The following is a 20,393-nucleotide window of genomic DNA, read 5'->3' as shown; positions in this document are numbered from 1 at the left end:
GCACTTAGTCGTTTTTCGAACAACCACCGCCGGCACACTGACGAACGGATGGACGACCGACCTACTGCCTCCCTCCCTCCCTCACAGCACCGGGTCGTAACGCTGATCAAGGCCCGGTCAGCACTTAGTCGTTTTTCGAACAACCAACTCTGCCGGCACACTGACGAACGGACGGACGACCGACCTACTGTCCCCCTCCCTCCCACACTGCTCCGGGTCGTAACGCTGATCAAGGCCCGGTCAGCACTTAGTCGTTTTTCGAACTACCACCGCCGGCACACTGACCAACGAACGGACGACCGACCTACTGCCACCCTCCCTCCCTTCCTGACCGGTGCCGGGTCGTAACGCTGTTCATGGCCCGGTCAGCACTTAGTCGTTTTTCGAACAACAACCGCCGACACACTGACTAACGGGCGGATGACTGTCCTAGTGCCTCCCTCCCTCCCTCACTGCACCGGGTCGTAACGCTGATCAAGGCCCGGTCAGCACTTAGTCGTTTTTCGAACAACAACCAGCGGCACACTGGCGAACGGACGGACGACCGACCTACTGCCTCCCTCCCTCCCTCACTGCTCCGGGTCGTAACGCTGATCAAGGCCCGGTCAGCACTTAGTCGTTTTTCGAACAACCAACTCTGCCGGCACACTGACGAACGGACGGACGACCGACCTACTGCCTCCCTCCCTCCCTCACTGCACCGGGTCGTAACGCTGATCAAGGCCCGGTCAGCACTTAGTCGTTATTCGAACAACCACCACCGGCACACTGACGAACGAACGGACGACCGACCTACTGCCTCCCTCCCTCCCTCACTGCACCGGGTCGTAACGCTGATCAAGGCCCGGTCAGCACTTAGTCGTTTTTCGAACTACCACCGCCGGCACAATGACGAACGGACGGACGACCGACCTACTGCCTCCCTCCCTCCCTCCCTGACCGGTGCCGGGTCGTAACGCTGATCAAGGCCCGGTCAGCACTTAGTCGTTTTTCGAACAACAACCGCCGACACACTGACTAACGGGCGGACGACTGTCCTAGTGCCTCCATCCCTCCCTCATTACACCGGGTCGTAACGCTGATCATGGCCCGGTCAGCACTTAGTCGTTTTTCGAACAACCACCGCCGGCACACTGACGAACGGACGGATGACCGACCTACTGCCTCCCTCCCTCCCTCACTGCACCGGGTCCTAATGCTGATCAAGGCCCGGCCAGCACTTAGTCGTTTTTCGAACAACAACCGCCGACACACTGACTAACGGGCGGACGACTGTCCTAGTGCCTCCCTCCCTCCCTCACTGCACCGGGTCGTAACGCTGATCAAGGCCCGGTCAGCACTTAGTCGTTTTTCGAACAACCACCGCCGGCACACTGACGAACGGATGGACGACCGACCTACTGCCTCCCTCCCTCCCTCACAGCACCGGGTCCTAATGCTGATCAAGGCCCGGCCAGCACTTAGTCGTTTTTCGAACAACCAACTCTGCCGGCACACTGACGAACGGACGGACGACCGACCTACTGTCCCCCTCCCTCCCACACTGCTCCGGGTCGTAACGCTGATCAAGGCCCGGTCAGCACTTAGTCGTTTTTCGAACTACCAGCGCCGGCACACTGACCAACGAACGGACGACCGACCTACTGCCACCCTCCCTCCCTTCCTGACCGGTGCCGGGTCGTAACGCTGATTAAGGCCCGGTCAGCACTTAGTCGTTTTTCGAACAACCACCGCCGGCACACTGACGAACGGACGGACGACCGACCTACTGCCACCCTCCCTCCCTTCCTGACCGGTGCCGGGTCGTAACGCTGTTCATGGCCCGGTCAGCACTTAGTCGTTTTTCGAACAACAACCGCCGACACACTGACTAACGGGCGGACGACTGTCCTAGTGCCTCCCTCCCTCCCTCACTGCACCGGGTCGTAACGCTGATCAAGGCCCGGTCAGCACTTAGTCGTTTTTCGAACAACCACCGCCGGCACACTGACAAACGGATGGACGACCGACCTACTGCCTCCCTCCCTCCCTCACTGCTCCGGGTCGTAACGCTGATCAAGGCCCGGTCAGCACTTAGTCGTTTTTTGAACTACCACCGCCGGCACACTGACGAACGGATGGACGACCGACCTACTGCCTCCCTCCCTCCCTCCCTCACTGCACCGGGTCGTAACGCTGATTAAGGCCCGGTCAGCACTTAGTCGTTTTTCGAACTACCACCGCCGGCACACTGACGAACGGATGGACGACCGACCTACTGCCTCCCTCCCTCCCTCCCTCACTGCACCGGGTCGTAACGCTGATCAAGGCCCGGTCAGCACTTAGTCGTTTTTCGAACAACCAACTCTGCCGGCACACTGACGAACGGACGGACGACCGACCTACTGCCTCCCTCCCTCCCTCACTGCACCGGGTCGTAACGCTGATCAAGGCCCGGTCAGCACTTAGTCGTTTTTCGAACTACCACCGCCGGCACACTGACGAACGGATGGACGACCGACCTACTGCCTCCCTCCCTCCCTCCCTCACTGCACCGGGTCGTAACGCTGATCAAGGCCCGGTCAGCACTTAGTCGTTTTTCGAACAACCAACTCTGCCGGCACACTGACGAACGGACGGACGACCGACCTACTGCCTCCCTCCCTCCCTCACTGCACCGGGTCGTAACGCTGATCAAGGCCCGGTCAGCACTTAGTCGTTTTTCGAACAACCACCGCCGGCACACTGACGACCGGACGGACGACCGACCTACTGCCTCTCTCCCTCCCTCACTTCACCGAGTCGTAACGCTGATCTAGGCCCGGTCAGCACTTAGTCGTTTTTCGAACTACCACCGCCGGCACACTGACGAACGGATGGACGACCGACCTACTGCCTCCCTCCCTCCCTCAATGCTCCGGGTCGTAACGCGGATCAAGGCCCGGTCAGCACTTAGTCGTTTTTCGAACTACCACCGCCGGCACAATGACGAACGGACGGACGACCGACCTACTGCCTCCCTCCCTCCCTCCCTGACCGGTGCCGGGTCGTAACGCTGATCAAGGCCCGGTCAGCACTTAGTCGTTATTCGAACAACCACCGCCGGCACACTGACGAACGAACGGACGACCGACCTACTGCCACCCTCCCTCCCTTCCTGACCGGTGCCGGGTCGTAACGCTGTTCATGGCCCGGTCAGCACTTAGTCATTTTTCGAACAACCATCACTGCCGGCACACTGACAAACGGACGGACGACCGACCTACTGCCTCCCTCCCTCCCTCAATGCTCCGGGTCGTAACGCTGATCAAGGCCCGGTCAGCACTTAGTCGTTTTTCGAACTACCACCGCCGGCACAATGACGAACGGACGGACGACCGACCTACTGCCTCCCTCCCTCCCTCCCTGACCGGTGCCGGGTCGTAACGCTGATCAAGGCCCGGTCAGCACTTAGTCGTTATTCGAACAACCACCGCCGGCACACTGACGAACGAACGGACGACCGACCTACTGCCACCCTCCCTCCCTTCCTGACCGGTGCCGGGTCGTAACGCTGATTAAGGCCCGGTCAGCACTTAGTCGTTTTTCGAACAACCACCGCCGGCACACTGACGAACGGACGGACGACCGACCTACTGCCACCCTCCCTCCCTTCCTGACCGGTGCCGGGTCGTAACGCTGTTCATGGCCCGGTCAGCACTTAGTCGTTTTTCGAACAACAACCGCCGACACACTGACTAACGGGCGGACGACTGTCCTAGTGCCTCCCTCCCTCCCTCACTGCACCGGGTCGTAACGCTGATCAAGGCCCGGTCAGCACTTAGTCGTTTTTCGAACAACCACCGCCGGCACACTGACGAACGGATGGACGACCGACCTACTGCCTCCCTCCCTCCCTTCCTCACTGCGCCGGGTCGTAACGCTGATCAAGGCCCGGTCAGCACTTAGTCGTTTTTCGAACAACCACCGCCGGCACACTTACGAACGGATGGACGACCGACCTACTGCCTCCCTCCCTCCCTCACAGCACCGGGTCGTAACGCTGATCAAGGCCCGGTCAGCACTTAGTCGTTTTTCGAACAACCAACTCTGCCGGCACACTGACGAACGGACGGACGACCGACCTACTGTCCCCCTCCCTCCCACACTGCTCCGGGTCGTAACGCTGATCAAGGCCCGGTCAGCACTTAGTCGTTTTTCGAACTACCACCGCCGGCACACTGACCAACGAACGGACGACCGACCTACTGCCACCCTCCCTCCCTTCCTGACCGGTGCCGGGTCGTAACGCTGTTCATGGCCCGGTCAGCACTTAGTCGTTTTTCGCACAACAACCGCCGACACACTGACTAACGGGCGGACGACTGTCCTAGTGCCTCCCTCCCTCCCTCACTGCACCGGGTCGTAACGCTGATCAAGGCCCGATCAGCACTTAGTCGTTTTTCGAACAACCACCAGCGGCACACTGGCGAACGGACGGACGACCGACCTACTGCCTCCCTCCCTCCCTCACTGCTCCGGGTCGTAACGCTGATCAAGGCCCGGTCAGCACTTAGTCGTTTTTCGAACTACCAGCGCCGGCACACTGAACAACGAACGGACGACCGACCTACTGCCACCCTCCCTCCCTTCCTGACCGGTGCCGGGTCGTAACGCTGATTAAGGCCCGGTCAGCACTTAGTCGTTTTTCGAACAACCACCGCCGGCACACTGACGAACGGACGGACGACCGACCTACTGCCACCCTCCCTCCCTTCCTGACCGGTGCCGGGTCGTAACGCTGTTCATGGCCCGGTCAGCACTTAGTCGTTTTTCGAACAACAACCGCCGACACACTGACTAACGGGCGGACGACTGTCCTAGTGCCTCCCTCCCTCCCTCACTGCACCGGGTCGTAACGCTGATCAAGGCCCGGTCAGCACTTAGTCGTTTTTCGAACAACCACCGCCGGCACACTGACGAACGGATGGACGACCGACCTACTGTCCCCCTCCCTCCCACACTGCTCCGGGTCGTAACGCTGATCAAGGCCCGGTCAGCACTTAGTCGTTTTTTGAACTACCACCGCCGGCACACTGACGAACGGATGGACGACCGACCTACTGCCTCCCTCCCTCCCTCCCTCACTGCACCGGGTCGTAACGCTGATCAAGGCCCGGTCAGCACTTAGTCGTTTTTCGAACTACCAGCGCCGGCACACTGACCAACGAACGGACGACCGACCTACTGCCACCCTCCCTCCCTTCCTGACCGGTGCCGGGTCGTAACGCTGATTAAGGCCCGGTCAGCACTTAGTCGTTTTTCGAACAACCACCGCCGGCACACTGACGAACGGACGGACGACCGACCTACTGCCACCCTCCCTCCCTTCCTGACCGGTGCCGGGTCGTAACGCTGTTCATGGCCCGGTCAGCACTTAGTCGTTTTTCGAACAACAACCGCCGACACACTGACTAACGGGCGGACGACTGTCCTAGTGCCTCCCTCCCTCCCTCACTGCACCGGGTCGTAACGCTGATCAAGGCCCGGTCAGCACTTAGTCGTTTTTCGAACAACCACCGCCGGCACACTGACGAACGGATGGACGACCGACCTACTGCCTCCCTCCCTCCCTCCCTCACTGCGCCGGGTCGTAACGCTGATCAAGGGCGGTCAGCACTTAGTCGTTTTCGAACAACCACCGCCGGCACACTGACGAACGGATGGACGACCGACCTACTGCCTCCCTCCCTCCCTCACAGCACCGGGTCGTAACGCTGATCAAGGCCCGGTCAGCACTTAGTCGTTTTTCGAACAACCAACTCTGCCGGCACACTGACGAACGGACGGACGACCGACCTACTGCCTCCCTCCCTCCCGCCCTTGACCAGCGCCGGGTCGTAACGCTGATCAAGGCCCGGTCAGCCCTTAGTCATTTTTCGAACAACCATCACTGCCGGCACACTGACAAACGGACGGACGACCGACCTACTGCCTCCCTCCCTCCCTCAATGCTCCGGGTCGTAACGCTGATCAAGGCCCGGTCAGCACTTAGTCGTTTTTCGAACTACCACCGCCGGCACACTGACGAACGGATGGACGACCGACCTACAGCCTCCCTCCCTCCCTCACTGCACCGGGTCGTAACGCTGATCAAGGCCCGGTCAGCACTTAGTCGTTTTTCGAACTACCACCGCCGGCACAATGACGAACGGACGGACGACCGACCTACTGCCTCCCTCCCTCCCTCCCTGACCGGTGCCGGGTCGTAACGCTGATCAAGGCCCGGTCAGCACTTAGTCGTTATTCGAACAACCACCGCCGGCACACTGACGAACGAACGGACGACCGACCTACTGCCTCCCTCCCTCCCTCACTGCACCGGGTCGTAACGCTGATCAAGGCCCGGTCAGCACTTAGTCGTTTTTCGAACTACCACCGCCGGCACAATGACGAACGGACGGACGACCGACCTACTGCCTCCCTCCCTCCCTCCCTGACCGGTGCCGGGTCGTAACGCTGATCAAGGCCCGGTCAGCACTTAGTCGTTTTTCGAACAACAACCGCCGACACACTGACTAACGGGCGGACGACTGTCCTAGTGCCTCCATCCCTCCCTCATTACACCGGGTCGTAACGCTGATCATGGCCCTGTCAGCACTTAGTCGTTTTTCGAACAACCACCGCCGGCACACTGACGAACGGACGGACGACCGACCTACTGCCTCCCTCCCTCCCTCACTGCACCGGGTCGTAACGCTGATCAAGGCCCGGTAAGCACTTAGTCGTTTTTCGAGCAACCACCGCCGGCACACTGACGAACGGATGGACGACCGACCTACAGCCTCCCTCCCTCCCTCACAGCACCGGGTCGTAACGCTGATCAAGGCCCGGTCAGCACTTAGTCATTTTTCGAACTACCACCGCCGGCACACTGACCAACGAACGGACGTCCGACCTACTGCCACCCTCCCTCCCTTCCTGACCGGTGCCGGGTCGTAACGCTGATCAAGGCCCGGTCAGCACTTAGTCGTTTTTCGAACAACAACCGCCGACACACTGACTAACGGGCGGACGACTGTCCTAGTGCCTCCCTCCCTCCCTCACTGCACCGGGTCGTAACGCTGATCAAGGCCCGGTCAGCACTTAGTCGTTTTTCGAACAACCACCAGCGGCACACTGGCGAACGGACGGACGACCGACCTACTGCCTCCCTCCCTCCCTCACTGCTCCGGGTCGTAACGCTGATCAAGGCCCGGTCAGCACTTAGTCGTTTTTCGAACAACCAACTCTGCCGGCACACTGACGAACGGACGGACGACCGACCTACAGCCTCCCTCCCTCCCTCACAGCACCGGGTCGTAACGCTGATCAAGGCCCGGTCAGCACTTAGTCGTTTTTCGAACTACCACCGCCGGCACACTGACCAACGAACGGACGTCCGACCTACTGCCACCCTCCCTCCCTTCCTGACCGGTGCCGGGTCGTAACGCTGATCAAGGCCCGGTCAGCACTTAGTCGTTTTTCGAACAACAACCGCCGACACACTGACTAACGGGCGGACGACTGTCCTAGTGCCTCCCTCCCTCCCTCACTGCACCGGGTCGTAACGCTGATCAAGGCCCGGTCAGCACTTAGTCGTTTTTCGAACAACCACCGCCGGCACACTGACGACCGGACGGACGACCGACCTACTGCCTCCCTCCCTCCCTCCCTGACCGGTGCCGGGTCGTAACGCTGATCAAGGCCCGGTCAGCACTTAGTCGTTATTCGAACAACCACCGCCGGCACACTGATGAACGGATGGACGACCGACCTACTGCCTCCCTCCCTCCCTCACAGCACCGGGTCCTAACGCTGATCAAGGCCCGGTCAGCAATTAGTCGTTTTTCGAACAACCAACTCTGCCGGCACACTGACGAACGGACGGACGACCGACCTACTGTCCCCCTCCCTCCCACACTGCTCCGGGTCGTAACGCTGATCAAGGCCCGGTCAGCACTTAGTCGTTGTTCGAACTTCCACCGCCGGCACACTGACCAACGAACGGACGACCGACCTACTGCCACCCTCCCTCCCTTCCTGACCGGTGCCGGGTCGTAACGCTGATTAAGGCCCGGTCAGCACTTAGTCGTTTTTCGAATAACCACCGCCGGCACACTGACGAACGGACGGACGACCGACCTACTGCCACCCTCCCTCCCTTCCTGACCGGTGCCGGGTCGTAACGCTGTTCATGGCCCGGTCAGCACTTAGTCGTTTTTCGAACAACAACCGCCGACACACTGACTAACGGGCGGACGACTGTCCTAGTGCCTCCCTCCCTCCCTCACTGCACCGGGTCGTAACGCTGATCAAGGCCCGGTCAGCACTTAGTCGTTTTTCGAACAACCAACTCTGCCGGCACACTGACGAAAGGACGGACGACCGACCTACTGCCTCCCTCCCTCCCTCACTGCTCCGGGTCGTAACGCTGATCAAGGCCCGGTCAGCACTTAGTCGTTTTTTGAACTGCCACCGCCGGCACACTGACGAACGGATGGACGACCGACCTACTGCCTCCCTCCCTCCCTCCCTCACTGCACCGGGTCGTAACGCTGATCAAGACCCGGTCAGCACTTAGTCGTTTTTCGAACAACCACCGCCGGCACACTGACGAACGGACGGACGACCGACCTACTGCCTCCCTCCCTCCCTCACTGCACCGGGTCGTAACGCTGATCAAGGCCCGGTCAGCACTTAGTCGTTTTTCGAACTACCACCGCCGGCAAACTGACGAACGGATGGACGACCGACCTATTGCCTCCCTCCCTCCCTCCCTCCCTCCCTCACTGCACCGGGTCGTAACGCTGATCAAGGCCCGGTCAGCACTTAGTCGTTTTTCGAACAACCAACTCTGCCGGCACACTGACGAACGGACGGACGACCGACCTACTGCCTCCCTCCCTCCCTCACTGCACCGGGTCGTAACGCTGATCAAGGCCCGGTCAGCACTTAGTCGTTTTTCGAACTACCACCGCCGGCACACCGACGAACGAACGGACGACCGACCTACTGCCACCCTCCCTCCCTTCCTGACCGGTGCCGGGTCGTAACGCTGTTCATGGCCCGGTCAGCACTTAGTCGTTTTTCGAACAGCAACCGCCGACACACTGACTAACGGGCGGACGACGGACCTTCTGCCTCCCTCCCTCCCTCCCTCACTGCACCGGGTCGTAACGCTGATCAAGGCCCGGACAGCACTTAGTCGTTTTTCGAACTACCACCGCCGGCACACTGACGAACGGATGGACGACCGACCTATTGCCTCCCTCCCTCCCTCCCTCCCTCACTGCACCGGGTCGTAACGCTGATCAAGGCCCGGTCAGCACTTAGTCGTTTTTCGAACAACCAACTCTGCCGGCACACTGACGAACGGACGGACGACCGACCTACTGCCTCCCTCCCTCCCTCACTGCACCGGGTCGTAACGCTGATCAAGGCCCGGTCAGCACTTAGTCGTTTTTCGAACAACCACCAGCGGCACACTGGCGAACGGACGGACGACCGACCTACTGCCTCCCTCCCTCCCTCACTGCTCCGGGTCGTAACGCTGATCAAGGCCCGGTCAGCACTTAGTCGTTTTTCGAACTACCACCGCCGGCACACTGACGAACGAACGGACGACCGACCTACTGCCACCCTCCCTCCCTTCTTGACCGGTGCCAGGTCGTAACGCTGATCAAGACCCGGTCAGCACTTAGTCGTTTTTCGAACAACCACCGCCGGCACACTGACGAACGGACGGACGACCGACCTACTGCCTCCCTCCCTCCCTCACTGCACCGGGTCGTAACGCTGATCAAGGCCCGGTCAGCACTTAGTCGTTTTTCGAACTACCACCGCCGGCACACTGACGAACGGATGGACGACCGACCTACTGCCTCCCTCCCTCCATCCCTGACCAGCGCCGGGTCGTAACGCTGTTCATGGCCCGGTCAGCACTTAGTCGTTTTTCGAACAACAACCGCCGACACACTGACTAACGGGCGGACGACTGTCCTAGTGCCACCCTCCCTCCCTCACTGCACCGGGTCGTAACGCTGATCAAGGCCCGGTCAGCACTTAGTCGTTTTTCGAACTACCACCGCCGGCACACTGACGAACGGATGGACGACCGACCTACTGCTTTCCTCCCTCCCTCCCTCACTGCACCGGGTCGTAACGCTGATCAAGGCCCGGTCAGCACTTAGTCGTTTTTCGAACTACCACCGCCGGCACACTGACGAACGGATGGACGACCGACCTATTGCCTCCCTCCCTCCCTCACTGCACCGGGTCGTAACGCTGATCAAGGCCCGGTCAGCACTTAGTCGTTTTTCGAACAACCAACTCTGCCGGCACACTGACGAACGGATGGACGACCGACCTACTGCCTCCCTCCCTCCCTCACTGCACCGGGTCGTAACGCTGATCAAGGCCCGGTCAGCACTTAGTCGTTTTTCGAACAACCACCAGCGGCACACTGGCGAACGGACGGACGACCGACCTACTGCCTCCCTCCCTCCCTCACTGCTCCGGGTCGTAACGCTGATCAAGGCCCGGTCAGCACTTAGTCGTTTTTCAAACAACCACCGCCGGCACTCTGACGAACGGACGGACGACCGACCTACTGCCTCCCTCCCTCCCTCACTGCACCGGGTCGTAACGCTGATCAAGGCCCGGTCAGCACTTAGTCGTTTTTCGAACAGCAACCGCCGACACACTGACTAACGGGCGGACGACGGACCTTCTGCCTCCCTCCCTCCCTCCCTCACTGCGCCGGGTCGTAACGCTGATCATGGCCCGGTCAGCACTTAGTCGTTTTTCGAACAACCACCGCCGGCACACTGACGAACGGACGGACGACCGACCTACTGCCTCCCTCCCTCCCTCACTGCACCGGGTCGTAACGCTGATCAAGGCCCGGTCAGCACTTAGTCGTTTTTCGAACTACCACCGCCGGCACACCGACGAACGAACGGACGACCGACCTACTGCCACCCTCCCTCCCTTCTTGACCGGTGCCAGGTCGTAACGCTGATCAAGACCCGGTCAGCACTTAGTCGTTTTTCGAACAACCACCGCCGGCACACTGACGAACGGACGGACGACCGACCTACTGCCTCCCTCCCTCCCTCACTGCACCGGGTCGTAACGCTGATCAAGGCCCGGTCAGCACTTAGTCGTTTTTCGAACTACCACCGCCGGCACACTGACGAACGAACGGACGACCGACCTACTGCCACCCTCCCTCCCTTCCTGACCGGTGCCGGGTCGTAACGCTGTTCATGGCCCGGTCAGCACTTAGTCGTTTTTCGAACAGCAACCGCCGACACACTGACTAACGGGCGGACGACGGACCTTCTGCCTCCCTCCCTCCCTCCCTCACTGCACCGGGTCGTAACGCTGATCAAGGCCCGGACAGCACTTAGTCGTTTTTCGAACTACCACCGCCGGCACACTGACGAACGGATGGACGACCGACCTATTGCCTCCCTCCCTCCCTCCCTCCCTCCCTCACTGCACCGGGTCGTAACGCTGATCAAGGCCCGGTCAGCACTTAGTCGTTTTTCGAACAACCAACTCTGCCGGCACACTGACGAACGGACGGACGACCGACCTACTGCCTCCCTCCCTCCCTCACTGCACCGGGTCGTAACGCTGATCAAGGCCCGGTCAGCACTTAGTCGTTTTTCGAACAACCACCAGCGGCACACTGGCGAACGGACGGACGACCGACCTACTGCCTCCCTCCCTCCCTCACTGCTCCGGGTCGTAACGCTGATCAAGGCCCGGTCAGCACTTAGTCGTTTTTCGAACTACCACCGCCGGAACACTGACGAACGAACGGACGACCGACCTACTGCCACCCTCCCTCCCTTCTTGAACGGTGCCAGGTCGTAACGCTGATCAAGACCCGGTCAGCACTTAGTCGTTTTTCGAACAACCACCGCCGGCACACTGACGAACGGACGGACGACCGACCTACTGCCTCCCTCCCTCCCTCACTGCACCGGGTCGTAACGCTGATCAAGGCCGGTCAGCACTTAGTCGTTTTTCGAACTACCACCGCCGGCACACTGACGAACGAACGGACGACCGACCTACTGCCACCCTCCCTCCCTTCCTGACCGGTGCCTGGTCGTAACGCTGTTCATGGCCCGGTCAGCACTTAGTCGTTTTTCGAACAGCAACCGCCGACACACTGACTAACGGGCGGACGACGGACCTTCTGCCTCCCTCCCTCCCTCCCTCACTGCACCGGGTCGTAACGCTGATCAAGGCCCGGACAGCACTTAGTCGTTTTTCGAACTACCACCGCCGGCACACTGACGAACGGATGGACGACCGACCTACTGCCTCCCTCCCTCCCTCCCTGACCAGCGCCGGGTCGTAACGCTGTTCATGGCCCGGTCAGCACTTAGTCGTTTTTCGAACAACAACCGCCGACACACTGACTAACGGGCGGACGACTGTACTAGTGCCTCCCTCCCTCCCTCACTGCACCGGGTCGTAACGCTGATCATGGCCCGGTCAGCACTTAGTCGTTTTTCGAACAACAACCGCCGACACACTGACTAACGGGCGGACGACTGTCCTAGTGCCACCCTCCCTCCCTCACTGCACCGGGTCGTAACGCTGATCAAGGCCCGGTCAGCACTTAGTCGTTTTTCGAACTACCACCGCCGGCACACTGACGAACGGATGGACGACCGACCTACTGCTTCCCTCCCTCCCTCCCTCACTGCACCGGGTCGTAACGCTGATCAAGGCCCGGTCAGCACTTAGTCGTTTTTCGAACTACCACCGCCGGCACACTGACGAACGGATGGACGACCGACCTATTGCCTCCCTCCCTCCCTCACTGCACCGGGTCGTAACGCTGATCAAGGCCCGGTCAGCACTTAGTCGTTTTTCGAACAACCAACTCTTCCGGCACACTGACGAACGGATGGACGACCGACCTACTGCCTCCCTCCCTCCCTCACTGCACCGGGTCGTAACGCTGATCAAGGCCCGATCAGCACTTAGTCGTTTTTCGAACAACCACCAGCGGCACACTGGCGAACGGACGGACGACCGACCTACTGCCTCCCTCCCTCCCTCACTGCTCCGGGTCGTAACGCTGATCAAGGCCCGGTCAGCACTTAGTCGTTTTTCGAACAACCACCGCCGGCACTCTGACGAACGGACGGACGACCGACCTACTGCCTCCCTCCCTCCCTCACTGCATCGGGTCGTAACGCTGATCAAGGCCCGGTCAGCACTTAGTCGTTTTTCGAACAGCAACCGCCGACACACTGACTAACGGGCGGACGACGGACCTTCTGCCTCCCTCCCTCCCTCCCTCACTGCGCCGGGTCGTAACGCTGATCATGGCCCGGTCAGCACTTAGTCGTTTTTCGAACAACCACCGCCGGCACACTGACGAACGGACGGACGACCGACCTACTGCCTCCCTCCCTCCCTCACTGCACCGGGTCGTAACGCTGATCAAGGCCCGGTCAGCACTTAGTCGTTTTTCGAACTACCACCGCCGGCACACCGACGAACGAACGGACGACCGACCTACTGCCACCCTCCCTCCCTTCTTGACCGGTGCCAGGTCGTAACGCTGATCAAGACCCGGTCAGCACTTAGTCGTTTTTCGAACAACCACCGCCGGCACACTGACGAACGGACGGACGACCGACCTACTGCCTCCCTCCCTCCCTCACTGCACCGGGTCGTAACGCTGATCAAGGCCCGGTCAGCACTTAGTCGTTTTTCGAACTACCACCGCCGGCACACTGACGAACGAACGGACGACCGACCTACTGCCACCCTCCCTCCCTTCCTGACCGGTGCCGGGTCGTAACGCTGTTCATGGCCCGGTCAGCACTTAGTCGTTTTTCGAACAGCAACCGCCGACACACTGACTAACGGGCGGACGACGGACCTTCTGCCTCCCTCCCTCCCTCCCTCACTGCACCGGGTCGTAACGCTGATCAAGGCCCGGACAGCACTTAGTCGTTTTTCGAACTACCACCGCCGGCACACTGACGAACGGACGGACGACCGACCTACTGCCTCCCTCCCTCCCTCACTGCACCGGGTCGTAACGCTGATCAAGGCCCGGTCAGCACTTAGTCGTTTTTCGAAACAACCACCGCCGGCACACTGACGAACGGACGGACGACCGACCTACTGCCTCCCTCCCTCCCTCCCTGACCGGTGCCGGGTCGTAACGCTGATCAAGGCCCGGTCAGCACTTAGTCGTTTTTCGAACAACCACCGCCGGCACAATGACGAACGAACGGACGACCGACCTACTGCCACCCTCCCTCCCTTCCTGACCGGTGCCGGGTCGTAACGCTGTTCATGGCCCGGTCAGCACTTAGTCGTTTTTCGAACAACAACCGCCGACACACTGACTAACGGGCTGACGACTGTCCTAGTGCCTCCCTCCCTCCCTCCCTCACTGCACCGGGTCGTAACGCTGATCAAGGCCCGGTCAGCACTTAGTCGTTTTTCGAACTACCACCGCCGGCATACTGACGAACGGATGGACGACCGACCTACTGCTTCCCTCCCTCCCTCCCTCACTGCACCGGGTCGTAACGCTGATCAAGGCCCGGTCAGCACTTAGTCGTTTTTCGAACTACCACCGCCGGCACACTGACGAACGGATGGACGACCGACCTATTGCCTCCCTCCCTCCCTCCCTCACTGCACCGGGTCGTAACGCTGATCAAGGCCCGGTCAGCACTTAGTCGTTTTTCGAACAACCAACTCTGCCGGCACACTGACGAACGGATGGACGACCGACCTACTGCCTCCCTCCCTCCCTCACTGCACCGGGTCGTAACGCTGATCAAGGCCCGGTCAGCACTTAGTCGTTTTTCGAACAACCACCAGCGGCACACTGGCGAACGGACGGACGACCGACCTACTGCCTCCCTCCCTCCCTCCCTCACTGCTCCGGGTCGTAACGCTGATCAAGGCCCGGTCAGCACTTAGTCGTTTTTCGAACAACCACCGCCGGCACACTGACGACCGGACGGACGACCGACCTACTGCCTCTCTCCCTCCCTCACTGCACCGGGTCGTAACGCTGATCTAGGCCCGGTCAGCACTTAGTCGTTTTTCGAACTACCACCGCCGGCACACTGACGAACGAACGGACGACCGACCTACTGCCACCCTCCCTCCCTTCCTGACCGGTGCCGGGTCGTAACGCTGTTCATGGCCCGGTCAGCACTTAGTCGTTTTTCGAACAGCAACCGCCGACACACTGACTAACGGGCGGACGACGGACCTTCTGCCTCCCTCCCTCCCTCCCTCACTGCACCGGGTCGTAACGCTGATCAAGGCCCGGACAGCACTTAGTCGTTTTTCGAACTACCACCGCCGGCACACTGACGAACGGATGGACGACCGACCTACTGCCTCCCTCCCTCCCTCCCTGACCGGTGCCGGGTCGTAACGCTGTTCATGGCCCGGTCAGCACTTAGTCGTTTTTCGAACAACAAACTCTGCCGGCACACTGACGAACGGACGGACGACCGACCTACTGCCTCCCTCCCTCCCTCACTGCACCGGGTCGTAACGCTGATCAAGGCCCGGTCAGCACTTAGTCGTTTTTCGAACAACCACCAGCGGCACACTGGCGAACGGACGGACGACCGACCTACTGCCTCCCTCCCTCCCTCACTGCTCCGGGTCGTAACGCTGATCAAGGCCCGGTCAGCACTTAGTCGTTTTTCGAACAACCACCAGCGGCACACTGGCGAACGGACGGACGACCGACCTACTGCCACCCTCCCTCCCTTCCTGACCGGTGCCGGGTCGTAACGCTGATCAAGGCCCGGTCAGCCCTTAGTCATTTTTCGAACAACCATCACTGCCGGCACACTGACAAACGGACGGACGACCGACCTACTGCCTCCCTCCCTCCCTCAATGCTCCGGGTCGTAACGCTGATCAAGGCCCGGTCAGCACTTAGTCGTTTTTCGAACTACCACCGCCGGCATACTGACGAACGGATGGACGACCGACCTACTGCTTCCCTCCCTCCCTCCCTCACTGCACCGGGTCGTAACGCTGATCAAGGCCCGGTCAGCACTTAGTCGTTTTTCGAACAACCACCGCCGGCACACTGACGAACGGACGGACGACCGACCTACTGCCTCCCTCCCTCCCTCCCTGACCGGTGCCGGGTCGTAACGCTGATCAAGGCCCGGTCAGCACTTAGTCGTTTTTCGAACAACCACCGCCGGCACAATGACGAACGAACGGACGACCGACCTACTGCCACCCTCCCTCCCTTCCTGACCGGTGCCGGGTCGTAACGCTGTTCATGGCCCGGTCAGCACTTAGTCGTTTTTCGAACAACAACCGCCGACACACTGACTAACGGGCTGACGACTGTCCTAGTGCCTCCCTCCCTCCCTCCCTCACTGCACCGGGTCGTAACGCTGATCAAGGCCCGGTCAGCACTTAGTCGTTTTTCGAACTACCACCGCCGGCATACTGACGAACGGATGGACGACCGACCTACTGCTTCCCTCCCTCCCTCCCTCACTGCACCGGGTCGTAACGCTGATCAAGGCCCGGTCAGCACTTAGTCGTTTTTCGAACTACCACCGCCGGCACACTGACGAACGGATGGACGACCGACCTATTGCCTCCCTCCCTCCCTCCCTCACTGCACCGGGTCGTAACGCTGATCAAGGCCCGGTCAGCACTTAGTCGTTTTTCGAACAACCAACTCTGCCGGCACACTGACGAACGGATGGACGACCGACCTACTGCCTCCCTCCCTCCCTCACTGCACCGGGTCGTAACGCTGATCAAGGCCCGGTCAGCACTTAGTCGTTTTTCGAACAACCACCAGCGGCACACTGGCGAACGGACGGACGACCGACCTACTGCCTCCCTCCCTCCCTCCCTCACTGCTCCGGGTCGTAACGCTGATCAAGGCCCGGTCAGCACTTAGTCGTTTTTCGAACAACCACCGCCGGCACACTGACGACCGGACGGACGACCGACCTACTGCCTCTCTCCCTCCCTCACTGCACCGGGTCGTAACGCTGATCTAGGCCCGGTCAGCACTTAGTCGTTTTTCGAACTACCACCGCCGGCACACTGACGAACGAACGGACGACCGACCTACTGCCACCCTCCCTCCCTTCCTGACCGGTGCCGGGTCGTAACGCTGTTCATGGCCCGGTCAGCACTTAGTCGTTTTTCGAACAGCAACCGCCGACACACTGACTAACGGGCGGACGACGGACCTTCTGCCTCCCTCCCTCCCTCCCTCACTGCACCGGGTCGTAACGCTGATCAAGGCCCGGACAGCACTTAGTCGTTTTTCGAACTACCACCGCCGGCACACTGACGAACGGATGGACGACCGACCTACTGCCTCCCTCCCTCCCTCCCTGACCGGTGCCGGGTCGTAACGCTGTTCATGGCCCGGTCAGCACTTAGTCGTTTTTCGAACAACAAACTCTGCCGGCACACTGACGAACGGACGGACGACCGACCTACTGCCTCCCTCCCTCCCTCACTGCACCGGGTCGTAACGCTGATCAAGGCCCGGTCAGCACTTAGTCGTTTTTCGAACAACCACCAGCGGCACACTGGCGAACGGACGGACGACCGACCTACTGCCTCCCTCCCTCCCTCACTGCTCCGGGTCGTAACGCTGATCAAGGCCCGGTCAGCACTTAGTCGTTTTTCGAACAACCACCAGCGGCACACTGGCGAACGGACGGACGACCGACCTACTGCCACCCTCCCTCCCTTCCTGACCGGTGCCGGGTCGTAACGCTGATCAAGGCCCGGTCAGCCCTTAGTCATTTTTCGAACAACCATCACTGCCGGCACACTGACAAACGGACGGACGACCGACCTACTGCCTCCCTCCCTCCCTCAATGCTCCGGGTCGTAACGCTGATCAAGGCCCGGTCAGCACTTAGTCGTTTTTCGAACTACCACCGCCGGCACAATGACGAACGGACGGACGACCGACCTACTGCCTCCCTCCCTCCCTCCCTGACCGGTGCCGGGTCGTAACGCTGATCAAGGCCCGGTCAGCACTTAGTCGTTTTTCGAACAACCACCGCCGGCACACTGACGAACGGACGGACGACCGACCTACTGTCCCCCTCCCTCCCACACTGCTCCGGGTCGTAACGCTGATCAAGGCCCGGTCAGCACTTAGTCGTTTTTCGAACTACCACCGCCGGCACACTGACCAACGAACGGACGACCGACCTACTGCCACCCTCCCTCCCTTCCTGACCGGTGCCGGGTCGTAACGCTGTTCATGGCCCGGTCAGCACTTAGTCGTTTTTCGAACAACAACCGCCGACACACTGACTAACGGGCGGATGACTGTCCTAGTGCCTCCCTCCCTCCCTCACTGCACCGGGTCGTAACGCTGATCAAGGCCCGGTCAGCACTTAGTCGTTTTTCGAACAACAACCGCCGGCACACTGACGAACGGATGGACGACCGACCTACTGCCTCCCTCCCTCCCTTACTCACTGCGCCGGGTCGTAACGCTGATCAAGGCCCGGTCAGCACTTAGTCGTTTTTCGAACAACCACCGCCGGCACACAGACGAACGGATGGACGACCGACCTACTGCCTCCCTCCCTCCCTCACTGCACCGGGTCGTAACGCTGATCAAGGCCCGGTCAGCACTTAGTCGTTTTTCGAACAACCACCGCCGGCACACTGACGACCGGACGGACGACCGACCTACTGCCTCTCTCCCTCCCTCACTGCACCGAGTCGTAACGCTGATCTAGGCCCGGTCAGCACTTAGTCGTTTTTCGAACTACCACCGCCGGCACACTGACGAACGGATGAACGACCGACCTACTGCCTCCCTCCCTCCCGCCCTTGACCAGCGCCGGGTCGTAACGCTGATCAAGGCCCGGTCAGCCCTTAGTCATTTTTCGAACAACCATCACTGCCGGCACACTGACAAACGGACGGACGACCGACCTACTGCCATCCTCCCTCCCTTCCTGACCGGTGCCGGGTCGTAACGCTGTTCATGGCCCGGTCAGCACTTAGTCGTTTTTCGAACAACAACCGCCGACACACTGACTTACGGGCGGACGACTGTCCTAGTGCCTCCCTCCCTCCCTTACTGCACCGGGTCGTAACGCTGATCAAGGCCCGGTCAGCACTTAGTCGTTTTTCGAACAACCACCGCCGGCACACTGACGAACGGATGGACGACCGACCTACTGCCTCCCTCCCTCCCTTCCTCACTGCGCCGGGTCGTAACGCTGATCAAGGCCCGGTCAGCACTTAGTCGTTTTTCGAACAACCACCGCCGGCACACTGACGAACGGATGGACGACCGACCTACTGCCTCCCTCCCTCCCTCACAGCACCGGGTCGTAACGCTGATCAAGGCCCGGTCAGCACTTAGTCGTTTTTCGAACAACCAACTCTGCCGGCACACTGACGAACGGACGGACGACCGACCTACTGTCCCCCTCCCTCCCACACTGCACCGGGTCGTAACGCTGATCAAGGCCCGGTCAGCACTTAGTCGTTTTTCGAACTACCACCGCCGGCACACTGACCAACGAACGGACGACCGACCTACTGCCACCCTCCCTCCCTTCCTGACCGGTGCCGGGTCGTAACGCTGTTCATGGCCCGGTCAGCACTTAGTCGTTTTTCGAACAACAACCGCCGACACACTGACTAACGGGCGGACGACTGTCCTAGTGCCTCCCTCCCTCCCTCACTGCACCGGGTCGTAACGCTGATCAGGGCCCGGTCAGCACTTAGTCGTTTTTCGAACAACCACCAGCGGTACACTGGCGAACGGACGGACGACCGACCTACTGCCTCCCTCCCTCCCTCACTGCTCCGGGTCGTAACGCTGATCAAGGCCCGGTCAGCACTTAGTCGTTTTTCGAACTACCACCGCCGGCACACTGACGAACGGATGGACGACCGACCTACTGCCTCCCTCCCTCCCTTCCTCACTGCGCCGGGTCGTAACGCTGATCAAGGCCCGGTCAGCACTTAGTCGTTTTTCGAACAACCACCGCCGGCACACTGACGAACGGATGGACGACCGACCTACTGCCTCCCTCCCTCCCTCACAGCACCGGGTCGTAACGCTGATCAAGGCCCGGTCAGCACTTAGTCGTTTTTCGAACAACCAACTCTGCCGGCACACTGACGAACGGACGGACGACCGACCTACTGTCCCCCTCCCTCCCACACTGCTCCGGGTCGTAACGCTGATCAAGGCCCGGTCAGCACTTAGTCGTTTTTCGAACTACCACCGCCGGCACACTGACCAACGAACGGACGACCGACCTACTGCCACCCTCCCTCCCTTCCTGACCGGTGCCGGTTCGTAACGCTGTTCATGGCCCGGTCAGCACTTA

This window comes from Tubulanus polymorphus, chromosome 12 (assembly GCF_964204645.1).
Source record: "Tubulanus polymorphus chromosome 12, tnTubPoly1.2, whole genome shotgun sequence".
NCBI lineage: Eukaryota > Metazoa > Nemertea > Palaeonemertea > Tubulaniformes > Tubulanidae > Tubulanus > Tubulanus polymorphus.
This window is presented reverse-complemented; position numbering follows the sequence as displayed.